Below are 18466 nucleotides of genomic sequence, written 5' to 3' on the forward strand. Positions count from 1 at the left end.
GTTTTAATATGAAAAATGATCAATGGGCAAAAAGTGAAATTCGTTGTGTGAAAATTCCCGTTAATTTTATCAGGCAACCTCAAACAAACGTACATTACGACTTGTCGGTGATACGAACAATTCATGAATCAATATCAAAACAGCAAGTTGTATTTTATTACGGTTTGACTGCATGTTAGATTTTTGAAACACAATTGTAGGAAATTGTAGGCTTTCCATAGCTAAATAAGGGTCAATGGCGTTTGGAAATGATCACTTTTTTTGCTCAAAATCGCGCTTAATCGAACAAGTTCAGAACTGGAATTTCGTGAGAGTAAAAAAATAAGTCAATATTATGATTTATTCAGCTGTTCGTACCGGATTTTTTAAGAACACAGTTGATCTGCACACGCTAAACATTGACTTCTTCCGGATTGAAAAGTGAAAACCCGCAGCTAAATCCACCCACAAATTTGCCAACTTTTACATACTGAAATATTGAATTAGCACCGTCTATTTGCCAGTACTTGCACAGTACAATCGTAAATTTACGGTCCAGCTTAACGTGTAATATATGGCTTCCGCTATTACTATGGGCTTATAATAATGTGCCGTGGGTGTGCCTCCAGTATTAATTTCTTCTGAACTATGGCTGGGAACTGTTGATTTCGCTAAAATCGTACTATTTTCGATGTTTGTCCATGATGGATTGCGGCCAGTAGCGGCGAAACATTATATTTTGCATGGTTAATCAGCGGATGCAAAGACAACGAGGCGTTTACCGTAAAACAACCAGCTTAGTTGGTGGTATTTTATGTATGATTTAATACCATTGTCAAAGTGAAACTGCGCAAATTCTTGAAGCGGAATCTGGCTCACTTCTAGTTTCATTCGTCTGGTTGCTTGAGTCAATTTTGTCACACTTTTCGCCTACATTTCTATAAACCTTTAGTTGCAGCTAATGATACAGTGAATAAACAATGCCACACAAATCAACGGAATTATCCAAAGTATTCAAATTGAAAGGAACTTCCATTTTGGTCATCTTTCGTCTTATGTATTCAAAACACTCTTGCTTGAATGACTAGCACATTAAACTTGGATCCCATTTGCATATAACTATTGAACAGTCAATATCAATTCCATGAACAATTTTGAATGGTACTCTACTTGCGAGTATTTAAATTACACTGTGTGACTCTTCTTTTTACTATGAAATCATTAGATATTCGTTGTTTTCCTCTACATCCTGGTCAACAAGGTTTCTTCATTATAAATTGATGGCTTATGAAACATCGAACTTATGAAAAGCAGCGTTTGAAGTTTGAAGAGGAGCATTGGAGGAGCGTGATAATACTAAAACATATAAGCAATGAAGATAGTGAGTTTTTGGGGTTTTCAAGCCGTCATGGAAAATAATTTCTTTCTCACGTTCCTTCTTTAGGGGTGTTTTGCTCGGCACAATAACCACCTCTGGAGATGGCAGCCACTGCTTGGGGAAAGTTAGCAAAACGTTATTTTCCACGTTGGTTTAAAAGCCTGCCTTTTTTCTTGGCTTGGGAAGTTAAAGTTCGTATTTTCTAACGCTCATCCTGTTATTGCAGTCACCGGTAATTAGAAGAGGGGAAAATTTCAAACGAAAAAGATGGTCACATGAGATTAGTGTAGCTCTGCTTAGCTGAAAAAATCCTGGAAACTCTCAGAAATTTTGTATTAAAGTGAGTTTTTCCTGACCTAAAGCAGCGGATTTTCGCTCTGGAGTTATATCATGAGCCGGACTGAGGCATTTTTAGCTTTACCTTGGCAAATTTTTTTAAAGTCGTTGTTGCCCAACGACCAATGGTTTCGATTTAACATCCGAAAAAATCCTGGAAAGTCCCAGAAATTTCCTATTAAAGTGCTTTTTCCACACTTAAAGCAACGCATTTTCTCTTTCGAGTGATATTATGGGCTGGATTGTGGGATTTTTGGCTTTTTCTAGCCAAATTTTTGAAAATGTCTGTTTTCCAACTGCTAATCTCCTCGCCTGAGTATCCGAAAAAATTCTGGAAACCCTAAGAAATTCCCTATTAAAGTGCTTTTTTCCACACTTAAAGCAGCGCATTTTCTCTTTCGAATGATATTACGAGCCGGATTGTGGGATTTTTGGCTTATTCTTGGAATTTTTTTTTAAATTCGTGTTTTCCAACAGGCAATCGCTGAGGGTTAATCTTCATCTATGAGCCACTCGTGCCTGAGGAACGCCAGGAAAGCATTGGTTTTTACGTGGGTTTAAAAGCCTGAAAAATTCTTCAGCTTCAAGCAAATGCCACAAAAGTCCAACTCCTCTGGAACATACACACTGCCCAAACATGAGCCTATGTGAAACAATTAAAATGCTTGTAAATCTACTCAGATCTAACTAGACTGGGTCAATAACTCATCTCGGCTTGTAAAATGTTCGATAAACATTAATACAGGCTAATTACCGCCATCTTCTGCTACATCAATCATTAAGAGTACCCTGCTTGTAATCAGAGCTGATTGCTTTTAATGTGCTCTTCACTTGCTTCTTTGGTAATCGCGAACAGCAGTTTTTGCTTTATTTCGTCCACGCTAAGTGTACACAGTTTATTTAATGTTTAATTAAATATGTTTTATTCATTGCGCTTAAACAACATGGAAAAATGCTGAAAACCGATTCATAATAAACCAGTTGATGCGAATAGGAGCGGATTAGGGTTCAGAATTCAAAACCTGTAATACTTTGTTTTGAATCCTGTTAAGATGGGTTTTTGCCTTCGTCGTACTCTTTTATTAAATTTTTATTTTTAATTATCAGTTGTTAATTGCCAGTGATGAAGATATAGGAAGAAGGAAATTGGGTGTAAAATAAGAGTACGTAAAACGGTTTTAAGTGGATTTTGTGTATTTTTATCGTTCTCTTCTTAGTGGTGAATCTGCCACTTTTTGATACACTTTGAAGGACTTTAGAGTTCTTTCATGCATATATTTTCTCCAGTTTTGCCTGGTGCATTTGCTTTGTTTACGGCTTGCAATAATTTCGTTGAATTGGACAGAAAAAGCTCGCACCGCAATAAAGTCCAGATGGCAAATCTACTTAATCAGTCCATTGTTGTTGAACTAAATGCCAAGAAACGCGGATCATATGAACGTATATCTAATTAACCATAATCAACTAAAAGTCCGAAACGTTCCGAATGCCAAGAAAAATCCTCAGCAAGAAATCCGAAGCCAATTCGAAAAGCCAACTAATTAAGCTGACTAGTTCTTTGAACTTGACCGCTTGCTTACACCTCAAATTAGGGCTCTGATGGCATTAGCATATCATTACAAGCCTTAATAATTCCTTATCTTTTCCCATCTGGGTGATGACAGTCGGGTTCAGACGCGTTATGGGCTATAATGTAAAATGTATGGGACTTTATTGGTTTGTAATTAAAGGATTATTAGAAGGCGTGCGAAGTGAGCTGAGCGAACTTTTGCCTAACAGTTTTTTCCTCAAACGCGCATTTTCAAATAGCTTCTAAAGTTCCCCATTCCCAAACAAAATGTTAAATGCCGTTTCTTTAATGTCAACCTTTCATCGCCTAATTGTTTGAGTATAACTCCAACTAGTTAAATAATTGGAAATAGTTGTAAGCAAATAAATGCCGGTGCTCAAAACTCGAAAGATAGACGCCGCCTATTTGCTGCATTTGTTTGGTAATTAAATCGCATACAAAACAACGATTCCAGGCTATTAGCCCTGGACAAATAAAGCAAACAGGAGCCACTTGAAACCGCACTTAAACACGTTCCTCCAACGCAATCAACAAAATAATAAATTTACTTTTACATTCGGGATAAGCAAACCAAAACGGAGTTATAGCTGGCAATTAACCCGACTGTTTTTTTCTGTTTACTGCATACATGGATTGAAGTTGGTTCTTGTCTGCAAGTGAAATTAATATTTAGCCATGAGATGGAACAGGTTTTCATGCAAGAGGCGCAACGGTTTTTGTTAAAAATCAGAAATTTATCCAGGCAGGAAAAGCAGCTTCTTCGCCGAAAACACGGGGAAAGCGGTGAGTTTTCAACTTTTTAGGGAATTTCTTCCTGACTTAATTCTCTTTAAAACTGTGCAAAAATCCCAAAAACTCACCAGCTTCTTTAAAAGATTCCGAACCAAAGTTGCATTAATTTACAGTCAGCCACAAGTGATTGAATTGTTAACAATCAATAGCTAAACATGTTAAATCGATGAAATAATAGTCATCCTAAATGATGCTCAATAAATTGACCCGCGTCTGATTAATGGGCTTCTAACTCCGACAATGTCACTATGGTTGATGTGTGTGTATTTTTCATTAGAGCCAGCCACAGCCTCTGTTAGAGCTTCGCATGCATGGCTAATAAACCAGAGGCAAGAAGCATTTAAAAAGTTCCCACAAATAATTATATGCGGTATGACGATTCGTTTTATTGTGTCTGGTACGCAAAACACTCTGTGCCTATTTCAGCTTGAAATGCGACACAATTACGCTCCATTAAAGTAGAAAAGCCTTTCGTGCCTCCACATATGCGTTGTGGAAATAATAGTTTCCTGTTCAAATTATTTATTGCTGTTGAACAATGGACTGGTAGCTGAACTGAAAATTTCCTCGAAAATGAAAAGATTGAGTATTATTTTAAACAGGTTTTTGAGAAATGGGTTGTTTTAAATTGGGAGGGTCTCCGGTCTCTTTTCCGCTTCTATCTCTTTAACGGTGAGATATTTTTGATCAAACCTTTTGAGACAAAGACGAAAAACGCTTTTAACCGCCGCCTAGTTATAATCTCTTAGATTGCGACACGAACTTTGCAGCTATTTAAAAAATCTGAAGCTCTCGAAACGCTCAGTCGAAATAGATCATCAAGCATCTCTTAATCTTTTCTCTTGTTTCGAAATTGTTTTAAATGTTAACGACTTCTGATTTTTGCTTTTAACTCTTTAAAGATTAGGAAAACCTTAGTAGGATCTTCAAGATTTTGGCCCCAAAAGTTGGTCCATTAAAGGTTTTACTCAAGAAATCGCGAAGAAGAAAGGGATGTTTCAAATCTGAATAAATCCAAAAAAATGCTTAAATAAAGTAAATGCGTAAAATAAAGACGGAACAACAAGAAGCGAACATTTTGATTGAAACGATTCCTGTTTGTTTGTGGCCAAAGGACTATATTTTTTGATATCACCAAATATCTATCAAGCAGAAAAGTTCCATAGTCAAAAATAGTAAACTGCCAGATGAAGATAAAAAACCAAGTAAGAACAGGAATGTTCCGGTTCTCCTTTCTTGGTTTGAATTACAATTTTTTTTACAATTATTCAACCACAATGCCTGTACTTTACAAAGAAGCATCTGATTCAAGTAATTCCAGGTTCAAATAATTTCAAAAATAAAACCCATTAATCAACGATTAAGCTGGAAAAAACCCAAAACTTTGAATTTTTAGAGAGGCCTCTAAACGCTCTATCCAAAAGGTCATTGCGACTAATCAGATATTTTGAGCCGCTGCCTAGATATAATCTCTTGAATTGCGACATGATCCAAAAATTTTTAATTTTTTGCTTCTAACTTTGGATGAACAAAAAATTGTTGATCAAGCCTAATTGAAAAAGACGGTTCTTTAGAGCTTCCAACGAACCACCGAAAAGGTCCTAATGATTATTTCGATATTCTCAGCCGTTTCGGAGGTATGAGCAGAAATGCATGTTTTTAAATTCACATTTATTCCTTTGGAGGCAAGAAATTTTCGCGACTTTGAGGAGGGAAAAGCAGCTCTGGAAACGTTCAGGCGAAATAGCTCTCAGGAGACATCCATAATTTTTTACTGTCTTCTTTCGTTTCCCATATAAGCTCTTTTAAATATAAACGTTTTCTTATTTTTGCATTTACCTCTTTAAAGGTGAAGAGTTCCTTATAGAACCTAATGGAAACAAAATAAGTGAATAAATGTAATAAAATAGCTCTTTTGAAATCTACACTGTTTTAAACTGCGACTGACCACAAAGTATTGATATTTTTGCTTGTATTTCTTTAGAGGTTCGAAATTCCTGATGCTAAATGCTTATGCGATATCTTCAACTGTTTAGACGATATAAACTGTTTAAATATCCAGGCCTTTCCAAGGGGCAAAATCCTCCTCGGTTTGCCAACAAGTCGGTTTATTAAAAGTTTTTTTGAAGAAATCGTTAGAAGAAAGATGCTTTCAGTCGTTTCAAATCTGAATCGAGCAAAAGAAATTTGCAAAAATTAGGCAAAAGATGGCCTAAAGAGCAGCTGAAAGAAACTGAAATGAAGAAACTGAAAATAAACTGAAGTTTTTCTCGTTAAGAATTTGTCCAAAAAAAGCCCTCCACTTGCGCTGTATGCTCATTGATAACACGTGCACTAATGAGCATCTACGTGCAACACTTCGTATTGTTGTAAACGTGAAAGAATACAAAGAATCAATTTGACCCGTTTGTTTTTCGTTTACGTTGTACACATGAAGATAATACCAAATTTTTCAAGCCTTACGGCATATTTTCGACTCTTCATATTAAGCAATTGAGGAACTGTTCATGTCATTGTGTTATTCAAGTTTACGTAATTAGAGAGCAAACTTCAAATTTCATCAGATATTAGCATTGTATTCAGCGAGTCATTCCAAATATTTTAATATCTAAGTAATCATTAGCGCAAACCGTATCTAAGCTAAGTTTAAGTAACATTGCCGGTGTGTGTCAATTAATAAGCACATTTATCGAGTAAGTTGTTTGCTAATTCTTTCACCAGTTTTTCCTTTTTATTTTCATCGAATCTCCTTTTTTTTAATTCCGTTCATAAAAGGAATTTTCAAAGTTATCATTCAAGTAGTTGATGAAATGATTAATGTGCAAGTCAAGAATAGTGTTTTGAATGTGATTAAGCTGCAGCCATAAGTAATGGATCGGACACCCATGTGGCGGCTTTATCTTATCACATTCAAAACCCTGATTATTTTATTGAGTGATTAACGCGTTTAATCGCGATTAGAACTACCAGCCCTAAATACATGACAAAGTGCAGTTGATATGTGTGATTTATTTGTTGGGCAATTAATATTACTGAACGTGTTTATGGACGGAAAAATGTACAGAGGCATCAGGGTTTCAAGAGGACTAAACCACGTATTTTGGTGATTTTGTTATATTTTTCATTGAAATTTATAGAATGATGTCTTGATTTTTCCCATTCTCCCTTCGGATAAATTATCAAAAAGCCTGAAAATACTAATATGAAGTTGGCGAAGCTCAAACTAATATAAAATTAATGCAAAAGTTGGGAGTAAATGAAATTATGCCAAAAAAACGTGATGTTGATCAAAAATTTGGTTGTTTTTTTCCGAAGAAAATCCGGTTTGAAACTGGTGAGTTTCCCGTGTCAATTTTAAATGAGACCAGGTATTTGGTTTATCAACTCATAATTAATAGCCAATAAATATATAAGCTTGTGGCGATTTTTCCAAAAACCCATAAAACTTCAAAGTGAACATCGTTAAAGCGGATCTCAAATGCATGGCTGTGGGTCGATGTTGATTTTTGCAAAACCTGCCGTTTACTTAACAATTGTTACATATGTTTATTTATGAAGAATAAGATTAGAGCGTGGTAAACAGTCATTATTCAGCAAGTTAACGCTTTCGAAACTTGTCATCTGCAGTCAACATTTCTCCTCTACGTACCGACATGAATGGCTAACATATAGAGAGATTGAAAGTAGAATAACTGCAATTTGAATCTTCAATTGATCAATTAACTAATCATAAAGCAAATCTTTGCAAAATAATTTCCCGTTATTCGTACAAACTTGCCGTTGTTTGTTTTAGCTTAAATTTAGCAAACTTACGCACGTGCACTCGAAATTGTGTGATGACTAAATAGATCCTCTCTAAATTTTCGTTGGAAACAACCTTTCAATTAAAACAATCAAAAGTGCCAGTTCATCTAAAAGCCTTTTCGAAACCAATAAATATGAATGTCGCGTAACGTTTAAATCTACGTAATTAAGAAAATGCACGTCATTGAAAATCCATTCGAATATCATCATATCAGTTCATTGATACGGATAATTCAATAATCGAATTCCATCGTGAATGATTCGTTCGTTGCATTTTGATGTTCCACTGAATGTTGAACATCTGTTGCCGAAGATGCGCTTAGAATTTTTATTATTGTAGATGGTTTCGCATTTCGCAGCTTAACAAAGCAAACATTAGTGTCTTTATTCAGTACATTTGAGTTTAATAAAGAAGGATTATTAAATGTAATCTAACTTTTGCAATTTTCATCAATTTCAATGTTTGCTGTTCAACAGATAGATGTATTTTTGATATTTTGTCATGAATAATTAGCAACAGTCGTTTTTCTGTGCAGGTTTACAGCTAGTTTCTGGTATCTCTACCAACAGGTTTTAAGCAGGAATTATGTAGTTAAAGTTTTAATCTAAGTTAAGTCAAATGAGTCTATGCTTTGTAGCAATAAGTCTACCTACTAAGTTAAGTCAAATGAGTCTATGCTTTGTAGCAATAAGTCTACATTTACAGGGTTTTTTTGAAATTATGTTTTGAGGATGTAAGTTCTTTTGGAAAATGGTATTGGGAAAACATTGAAAATCTGTGCCTCAAAGGCTTTCCGGTAATTTTTTTGCAAAGATTAAAAATATAGGAGGAAACGCATCAAGTTATGTTTTTAGTCCTTGCAGAAAAAGTTGTAGTAGAAAATGAAAATTTTGTGAGAGCTTGAAAAAATTCGGCAAAAATCGAGGAAAACTGGCATTGAAACGACAATTACAAAGCAGCTGGAGGAAAGTTTATTTGATATAACGAATGAAAATTCAACTCCTTGCACTTCACAAATTGCTAAAATAATTGATAAAAATATAACATTAAAACGAAATATATTTACTTCTACTTAAGTAGGAAAAAATTCGAAATGGGTCTTCATTGACAAAACTATTTTTTAAATAAAGCATAATTGTTGAAGAGTTTGCCATATTTCGAGGTTTACAATGTGACTTGTCTTAACTTAAAAAAATATATATGCACAGAAGAACGTTTAATTTTCATTCAAAAATTCAGCAAAATGCGCGAAAAACAAACAAGTGATCAATGCAAGACAGAAACCGAAAAACGTTTGGTTTATAATGATCGAGCGGACAACTCTATTCATTCAACAGTTAACTAACAAATTTAAAGAGTCAAAAATTAAAATCTGCACAAAATGCATAAAATCGAAGAAAATAGTAATTGAAATTAAAATTGCAGGACAGAAAGAGCACAGTTTTCTATATTTAATTTAACCAGAATTGTATTTTATTAAATTTAATTTTTGAGGTCTATTAATAAATGAACGTGCCCAACTTTCCGTTTTTTTTTCCTAAAATCGCGAAAACTGGCAAAAAAAATTTAATTGCAAAAAGAGTATTGATCTCTCTTATATTTTCTATTAATAATAACTTCTCGTAACTTAACGCGCTCTCAAAAGTCCAATTTTTAAGGAGATGTTTTCAAATTAATATTTGAATAATTTACCAAAAATTGACGGATTTTTGGATATAACTTTTCGTTTATTTAAAGTAATTATTTAGAAGTAAAACAAAATAAGTCAAAATTTTCAAGAGATCGAAGATTCTCAACAAGAAAAAAAGAAGACAATGAAAAAGCTTTAACATATCATGAACCGCAGTGAATTTCTACATACTTATTTTATAAATGTGGCCATAAAATTTGATATAAACTATTGTTTGACAAAGCAAAATATACAGGGTGTTAAATTAAAATAAACCAAATTGATGCCATTTTTCGGTTTAACCGGAAGTGTTAGCAACTTGAAAGTATTTAAGTGGAATCGAATATGTTCAGTCACTTTTAGGTGTAGAAATTTTTTGATATTCACTTTTTGTAGTACTCCATATAAAGTTCATAAGAGACTTATCGACCTCCTTGTATAATCTGAAATTTAGACTGGACAATTTTGATAAATCACTTTTTAACAAAGCATAAATAATGAAAAGTTCATTATGCACTGTTTAGAAGATTAAAATGCATATTCTCACATCATGGAAATGTTGACTAGTTAACTTTTGGAAAAATATGTCCACAGGAGAACGTAACTTTCTGTCCACAGAAAGCGAAAAACATTTGTTTATAATGATCGAACGGACAACTCTATTCGTTTAAAATACAAAAAATAAATATTTAATTGGAGAAACAAAATAAAATTTGAAGTGTAAACAGAGCAAAAACCCAATTTGCATGTGATTTTTGCAGTTGTTTTCAAGCAGTCGATGAAAATCGACGAAAATAGTCTAAAATAAAAACTCGAGGACAGATAAAATACAGTTTTTTAAATATTTAATTGCTTAGAAGTCAACTTTTTAAACCGCCAAAAATTTGCATTATTAAATTTCAAATTTTATTTTAAATTTACAAAAATTGTCGAATTTTCAGATCATCTCATCAGCATTTGTTAAAAATAAATTATTTAGCAAAAAAATTAAAAATTAATCGAAACTGAAGAAACCGATTAAAAGAAAAATTAATGAAATAAAGTTGCACAATATCTGTTGTTGGTCTAAAAAAATCCACACAAATCGGCCTAATCAGGATACAAATTCATAACACAATTATCGAGAAATTTGCCCATTAATTAGAAAAATCAAGAAAAAAATCAGATTGATTCAGATCAGGAAATTTTGCAGGTCGCCACGCCATCTCCGAGCAAATAACTAGTTTCAAACAAAGTTGTGTTTAATGCTCATTCTGTCGTCTGTTGAGTCTTCACAGGAGCATTTAATGAAGTTTGCAGGAATTGGAGATTCTTGCGCTTAGTGCAACATGCGGCACATAGATGCCGCCTCTATGATACCACAGCAGGAAAATGATCGTTTCTCTTTTTTCCTCCCATATGCTGCCTTGCTCTAACTCAGCTGTGATCATTTGTTTTCTTTCAGGAACAGTGCGGTCGTGCAGTAGTTGACAAGAAAATCGAAAGCTTGCTCTTGTCAAAAAAGCAACTTAGAAAAGTTGATTTTTTCTCAGTGAAAATCCGTCCAAGCTTCGCGGAAAATTGCGTTTTATTTGCTGCTGAAAATCGACATTCAATTCCGGTCAGTTATTCATGACTTTTCCTAGTGGAAAATGTGCTTTTAGGGCGTTATTCAGCAGGAAATTTGGATTTTTCCGTGGGAGTAAATTGCACTCGACGTTCTGGCAGGATAATAGGTAAAGCCTGTTTTGGGGCATGTGTTTTTGCAATTTTTAAGCCAATTTTATCTAGGATTTTATTGAGTCGTTTTACTGCCTGTTGCTTCCAGAAATGTATATCCAAGGTTAGCAAAGGCCTAAAGACACTTTCTACCAATATGTTTTTTGTAGATAATTGTTTTTATACTTTGCTCACAGTCCTTTTCAAGTAACAATTTACTCGATGAAGACAATTACAGCAGAAGTGGCAAAAATCGATTTATTTAAATTAAAAACAGAAATTTAATTGATTCCTTTCCTCTTCATTTACTTGAATTTCTAGATCTTCTTGCCATCTGATCCGCGTTTAAGTGTAGCTGCTATTTTTAGAGGATCAACAATGCTGCATGCTGTTGCCAAGTAGTTGAATAAATAGTTCATAAGTTATAAGCTAACGAAAAATAAATGAGGCCACTGCATAATCTGGAAAATCGAAATCAAGCAAAAAGTTCAATTTTTTTCAATTTTTACTTTTCAAGCGGTGAAAACCACACTTGAAATTTAAAAAACTGTCCATTTTTTTTGCTAGCTTATGACTTAAGTCCTTATTAACTATTTATTCCACTAGTGGTAGCAATATAACATTGTTGATCATAATCATCATCTATAACTGCGGAGGTTTTCATTAAATGTCGAGTATATTCTTTAAGAGCAAAATCATTCCTAAAGAGGATACATGGAAGAACTACTTCCTTGTATCAAGCTGATGTCGCTCTTGTGCTTTTCCATTCTTCTTCAATCGCTTCCGACCCTCACTTAAGTCAAAATCTTCATGTTTTCTCAGTGTAATGATTATTGCTCTTCCTTTTCCTTAAAACCCACAGTATTTTTCTTAATAGAGGCGATTTTGTTGTTAACATTATTTTCGGTTCAAAAGACAGAGGCGTCGTGAAATTACCAGGTCAAGCACCGATTGAAGTGGGCGACTTGAGCAGAACTATGTCCACTTACGCATGTTTAATCTATAATTTAATTTTTATACACACAACCTCTCCGTAGAAAATATGGAACAGTATTTGTGCAATCCCAATAACAATTAATGTCGAGTGGAATTTAAAGGAAGTTGTTTCGTAACAAAGTCGCTTTCTGATCTTTATGGTCATTGATAAAAATGACTTTAATTGCCGATTTACCGCGACTTAAAAGGCCATAATTTATACGATTTAGTTCCTGTATTTTATTGGGATTGGTCTCAGAATGGGGAAATGCGTGTGTTTAACCACAGACTAATTTCTTCTGGAAGTATCCTTTACACTCATTAGAAACGAAATAAATTCAGCTAAGTACAATCAAATATTCTTAACGATTATGGCTGAAAATCGTACATTTCAACCAACTGCTTTCACGTGTGTATATTCAGAGAATTTTTTTTGTTAATTTATTCATGTCAAATTACAAAGGAACATCAGCCAAGGAGGTTCCGTGAGAAAGTTTGTAATATCTATTAGAACAGTACGAGTTTGCCCAGCAAAGTACATACATGCTATAAAAGCTAAACTAAACCGGTCGTTTGATACGACAAGAAATGCTGAAAAACGTACGTGATTCGGGACGGTGTTCCTAATAAGCGCACCAATAGTTAAAGCTTGAAAAAATGAATACACTCAACGATTTAAAAAATTGCTATTCAATTTCGGGAAGACTTTTGAAAACTTTATGAAAAAAGTATTTGCAGATCTAATTTTTTATTAAAATAAATTAATAGAGTTTTGGCCTTGCGGTTATCATCAGGGCTTCTAAAAAAACAAGTACATGGTCAGAAGCGCAAAACGAGGAGTTCACAACAGTCAAAGTAAACTAAACAAAAAATCCATTGTTTAATCGTGAATTTTTGGACGGAGAATCACACAATCAGGGTCTCGATATGTTTTTTCCTTTTTGGGTTTTCTGCACATGAGTATTTTACGATCTTTCTGTCGCGAATTAAGGGGAAAAACCTTGCTTGTTCTCTCTTCAATGCTCGGTTCTGTGCAAGTGCCTGGACAATGAAGAGATTCCGAAGATTCAAGTTTGATATTATTTTTTTGTTTTACCATTTGATATACAAAGCAGACCAATTTTGTTTTGTTGATGTGATCCTTCTTTTCTCTATTGTTCATACATATTTTTATTTTTATTTGGTATTGCCAATTTGCTTGTAATGCAAATAGTGACAATAAGCAAAGCGATTTTTTAAAACTTCAGAAGATTTTAAAAACTAGTTTAAAGAAATTTCTCGTCACTATGAAAAATAAACGCTCTAATTTTTTTAAAGCAATTTACCAAAATTGCAGAATACGACGTTAATTTCTCATTTCATCCGAGTTTTAACGTAATAATAAAAATCAACACTCCAACTAAAAGGAGCAAAATGTCTCTTGATTTAGAAAAACCAAAAAACCCTCAAATTTCCCAGGTTTTCAAGGCGATTTTACCAGTCTAAACGCAGTCCAAGGAGACCTTTTCTCAAAAATCCCATGGAGTTTGATTTTTTCAATGGCATCAAAAATAAGAAAGTTATGTCTAAAATTGCAACTCAAAGCGCTGATATCTCCCAGGATTCTAAAGCGTTTTTTTTTGGTGAAAAAAGAGTCTTACAGGAAATTTTTTTAGCAATTCAATGGCGTTTGGTATTTTTAAGTTGCACTAAAACTTGCAAAGTTGCGTCCAATTTTCAATTCGAAACGCTCATATTTTGCAGGTTCCTAACGCAATTTTTCCTTTCAAAAAGAGGTCGTTTGGTTTTTTTTTTGATAAATACAGTGGCGTTTTACTTTTTTCAATAGAACCGAAACTAACAAAGTTGTGATCAAAAAGCTCAAAACGCTGATATCTAAGGTTCCTCACGCAATTTTGCGGACAAAATAATGATAATAGAAAATTGCCCGCTGTAAACACAGTCTTATAGGAAAATTCCTCAGGAATCCAATCGTGCTTAGTATTTTTCAATAGCATTCAAACCAAAGAAGTTGCGCCAAATTCACTACTTACATGAAAGAAACTCTGGTAGTTTGCAAGTCAATTTATCCGATAAAAAAACAAATAAAAAATTCTGGCAATTTTTTAGTCTTCCATCTCGCACTCTTTATCAAAAGTGTGCAGACTTTGTTTCAAAAATTCACCCTTTAAAGCTGTAAACAGATAAAGTTTTGAAATTCCTGCAAAATTTAAAGCAATTCATTGCTCGATTGAATAAGCCAAATAGAAAAATTCGCTTTGCGCAAGAGTGATTTTATAAATTTTGTGAAATTCGCGTCTCAAAAATTTCGCTTTTTCAAAAGTTCGCCCTTAAAAGCCCCGAGCAGGCTAAAGACGGCAGACATCAGAATCTCCATCAGTCTTAACAGCGATTTTTAGAAAGTTGTGAAAATGTGCAGACCCTACTTGAAAAACTTTCTGAAATCAATTATTAGCAAACGAAATGTTCATGAGCGATTCAAAAAATCGTCAAAAATCAATAAAAATCGTTATTAAAGTGAAAATTGTAGCATAGATAGAGCATGGCTTTCTCTATTTGCTAGTCTGAAAGCCAACTTTTCATCTGCTCGACATTTAGACGTATTAAAAAAATATGTACTTGAAAAAAAAATATAAAAAAAAATATGTACATTAAATTGAGCGAAAAAAATTAAAAGCATGTATACATCCGACAATTTCTGGACAGTGCGACTCTAGTTTCTCTCTATTTAGCGTCTTATTAGTCAATTGTCCGTTTGGTGAGAATTTCTTCTAATTTTCTCAATGTTTTCTTTCCTAAGTTTTAAGTTACCGGCAACCGCAATTGTTATTAAAAGGTTTGAAAATTCACCAAAAATCAATGACCGCAATGATCAAGTTGAAAATTGGCGCTAATATAGAGCATAATTTTCTCTATTTTCTGGTCTAAAGACTCCCAGAATTTAAACGTTTATGCATTTAAAAGTGAGAGCCTCTAGAGCTGTGGTCTTTTAATAACTGCAAAATGTCCGGGTGTATAAAAAACATATTTTTATCATACAAATGTCCGGAAATTTAGTGGAGTTACACAAGCAAACCGAATTATGATTAATATTGCAGAACCTCACAAAAAATGATTAATATATGGCTACAAGTCTGCAAACAATCTTTGAAAAGATTCAATGGATTTCTCAAACAAGAAACGTTCGGATATGCCGTGATATAAAATTAATTCCAAGTTCAATGAATTCTACCAGTCGTTTGCTTGAGTCTGGAAAAGTAATTAACCATTAAAATATTTACTTCTTCCGACAGTCCGGTATTCACGGCATGTTCTGATTTGAATTTAAATTTGCTTTGACCATGTAAGGTGCGGTTTGCTCGATATTAACGCAATCATGCGAAATTGAGTCTGTTTTTCATTCAGAGCGAGAGTGAGCTGTATAAACAACTAGTTCATTAATTAACTCTTTTTTTTCCGCTCGGGTCAGAATGGCACAATATTTGTTATTCGCAAATCGGCTACTTGTATGTAAAACACGTATTTTGTGGGCGAGAGACAGTCGAAGGCCTTTGGCAGAACGCAAGGTAAAACATCATATATTTATTGGAAATGTAATTGAATGAAAATGTTCGTCGGAAATTGAATTTCGATGGTTTTGATATGATTAATGAATGGTTGGTTTTAACTAAGGTTGTTATATGTTCCATGACGGCTTAAAAGTCTGAAAAACTCATCAGTTTCAAGCAAGGCCAACAAAAGCCTTGGTGTTTGCGATTATTTTGGAAGCTACTGGCTCTTTATAGTAACCGATGGTTCCTGATCATTTTGAAAATTAACAAAGAGACAAATACCTTTTTTTAACGAGTATTTTATAGAATTTTTTTGTATTATCACGGGATAAAGAAGAGATTTGAAAGATAAAGTGCACTAAGTCGTTGCCCTTTTCACGGTACATTTTTGGCACCAAAGCGAGGCACTCGAGATCGTCTGGAAATAGCCATCTTCGACGTCGCGACGCACTAGATAGATGCGTGAAATTGCCTTTGAAAAACCACTTTCTTTCAAGTGAAAGCTTTAATACCCTGAAAAAAACCCACAGGAAAAATATTTTTTAATCCTTTTCATTTCATTCAATTCCGTTCAGATAAAATCCTAATAAAAACCTGATCTACATTACGCCCCCTTTGTCCACCGAATTTCTCCGCAATAAAATACACGTCTTTTGGCAGCATTAACATTCCAAATAATCTACTGACCCCAATGCTAATTATTTTTCGCTTTTATTTACGCTGTTCTATTTTTAAATTTGTTTTAAAATGCAGAGCATGGATTCGAAACGAATGCTCATCATAGTGGAGGCCTACGGTATGTTCTGGATAATCTTAATCTTTTAGTATTAATTGTTTATTACATTTGTTATTTTTCTTACTGCAGAAAGCTGACAAAATCTTTTATTTTGGGACATTATCTGATCGTTCGGAAAAATGTGCGATAATCGATTAAAATCGTGAGCAAGAGTTCCAAGTGATGACTAGTCTCATGATAATTTATTTTTATTTAGTTTATATGATATTTTCAATAACTTTATGTTTGAGTTCTTTGTTTCGGCTTGGCCCACTTTGGAATCAGTTCTGTTACTTCTTTGTTATTTTTATGAAAATTTTCGAACAAAGACCGTAGAGGCAGAGTAAAAAAACCAAAAGGTAAAACATTTTCAAAAATACAGTATCAACGTAAACTGTTTTTGGGCAGCTAATGAAGCTTAAACCATTTGAAGTGCAGTTATCAGAGATGGATTATTAAATATCAAAAGTTTACGCGATAAAAAATTAAAAACTGCGTTAAGAAGTTAAATTTGTTGACTGTAGCCATAATTTCCCGCTTCCAACTTACGAGGGGCATTTTCGATTGCATGAATGTAAACTTTTCTAGTGCTTTTCGTAGGTCGTTTGATGGAGATTTTTCGATCACATCGACGACTTCGCACGCAACGTAACTTTGAGAACGTATCGCCTAAAAGTTCGCTGTCATTGGCGTTGAGAAAAAAAATGCGCCATCAATAATTCAAAATTGGATCGTAAAACGTTCGATGTTCTACAAAAATAGACCATAAGAACATTGGATGTCTGACCTTGTACACAGAATAATTGTGGAATTGTGAATGTTTTCGAGCGAATATTCGTGGCGCTTTCCTGAAAAGTCGTGAGAATTTAGCGAAAACTAAGTGGTTTGTTGCGTGCTTGTTTAGAAGCTTCGTACCTAGCCAGGTAGGGCACTTTACACCACTTTGATGATGGCAGATTTTAGATTTGGGCTTTATGTTGATTAGAACACGCGGTTTAGCGCGTTTTCTCTATTTTTTCAGTGCGATAATATTAATGCTGGCACAAAAGGTTCAGGAAATAGCGATGAGGAAATCACTCGTCGATGGAACGAATGAGTACGTTTGGGATTTAGACGTACTTCCGCTCCAAGAACTTTAAAATACAGTTTTATTTTTGGATGATTGCAGGCTTAATGAGGTGATACATAAGGGAAAAGAGATTAGAAATAATACGCAAATGATGATCTGATGAAGACACTAATTTTTCACTTAGTAGACTCATCTGATGAATTTAAGCGATTATAAAATGTTAGAAGAAAATTGAGCTTTCAACAGATTTATCGAAGAATGATTTGAGTTAATAGTACTTTTATAGGACAGGCACCATCTAACAGTACAGTTTTCGCAAATAAACCAACTAGATTTAGTATGTATTTTGTCCAGGAATGTTCTGAAAATCCAGGATGGAATGTTAAGGTAGACTAATGCTTAATAATCAATTGTATATATTTTCCTGACTGTGTTTCAATTCCAAATCAAAATTAATTCCTGGTCATTTATTGTCTTTATTTGTCAATTAAAATACGTTTCGGTGTATTTTTCAACCATCATCAGTTTTCTTTAAAAAATAAAACAAAACACAAATAAAAGTATGGCATGTCATGTTAATGGACTGATAAATGAAACAAAAAAATGTATGTATGAAAACACAAACATTTGCATACTAACAGCAGATAAATGCAACAAAACTGTAATTATGTTTAAAAGTGAATACAAAACGAAAATGCTAGGCTTAATAAGTGATATAAAAACATATAAACCGGAAAAAAAAGATCTTACTACCAATATACAAACAAAATTAAATAAAATAATAAATTTATGGCATAAAAAGAAATTCATAACAGATAATTTGAAACGAACACTATCTTGCAACAATGGCCGAGCACCATTTATATATG

General features: G+C 33.8%; 1 protein-coding gene across 5 annotated transcripts in view; it reads left to right on the forward strand.

The window, feature by feature from the left end:
- Positions 1 to 6691: 6691 nt before the first annotated feature.
- Positions 6692 to 18466, forward strand: part of LOC109537413 (serine/threonine-protein phosphatase 2A regulatory subunit B'' subunit beta) — a 46540-nt gene continuing 34765 nt past the window's right edge. For 4 of the 5 annotated variants that reach the window (XM_019904136.2, XM_019904133.2, XM_019904138.2 and 1 more), the window contains exon 1: positions 10943 to 11244. The gene's annotated coding sequence lies outside the window, so the exon portion shown is untranslated. Of the gene's footprint in view, positions 6749 to 10942; positions 11245 to 18466 lie in introns of those variants that run through there. The other variant, XM_019904135.2, reaches the window with a different exon arrangement.

This window comes from Dendroctonus ponderosae, unplaced genomic scaffold (genome assembly GCF_020466585.1).
Source record: "Dendroctonus ponderosae isolate FM_Combo_2020 unplaced genomic scaffold, Dpon_F_20191213v2 Dpon_F_20191213_3, whole genome shotgun sequence".
In the NCBI taxonomy this organism is placed as follows: domain Eukaryota; kingdom Metazoa; phylum Arthropoda; class Insecta; order Coleoptera; family Curculionidae; genus Dendroctonus; species Dendroctonus ponderosae.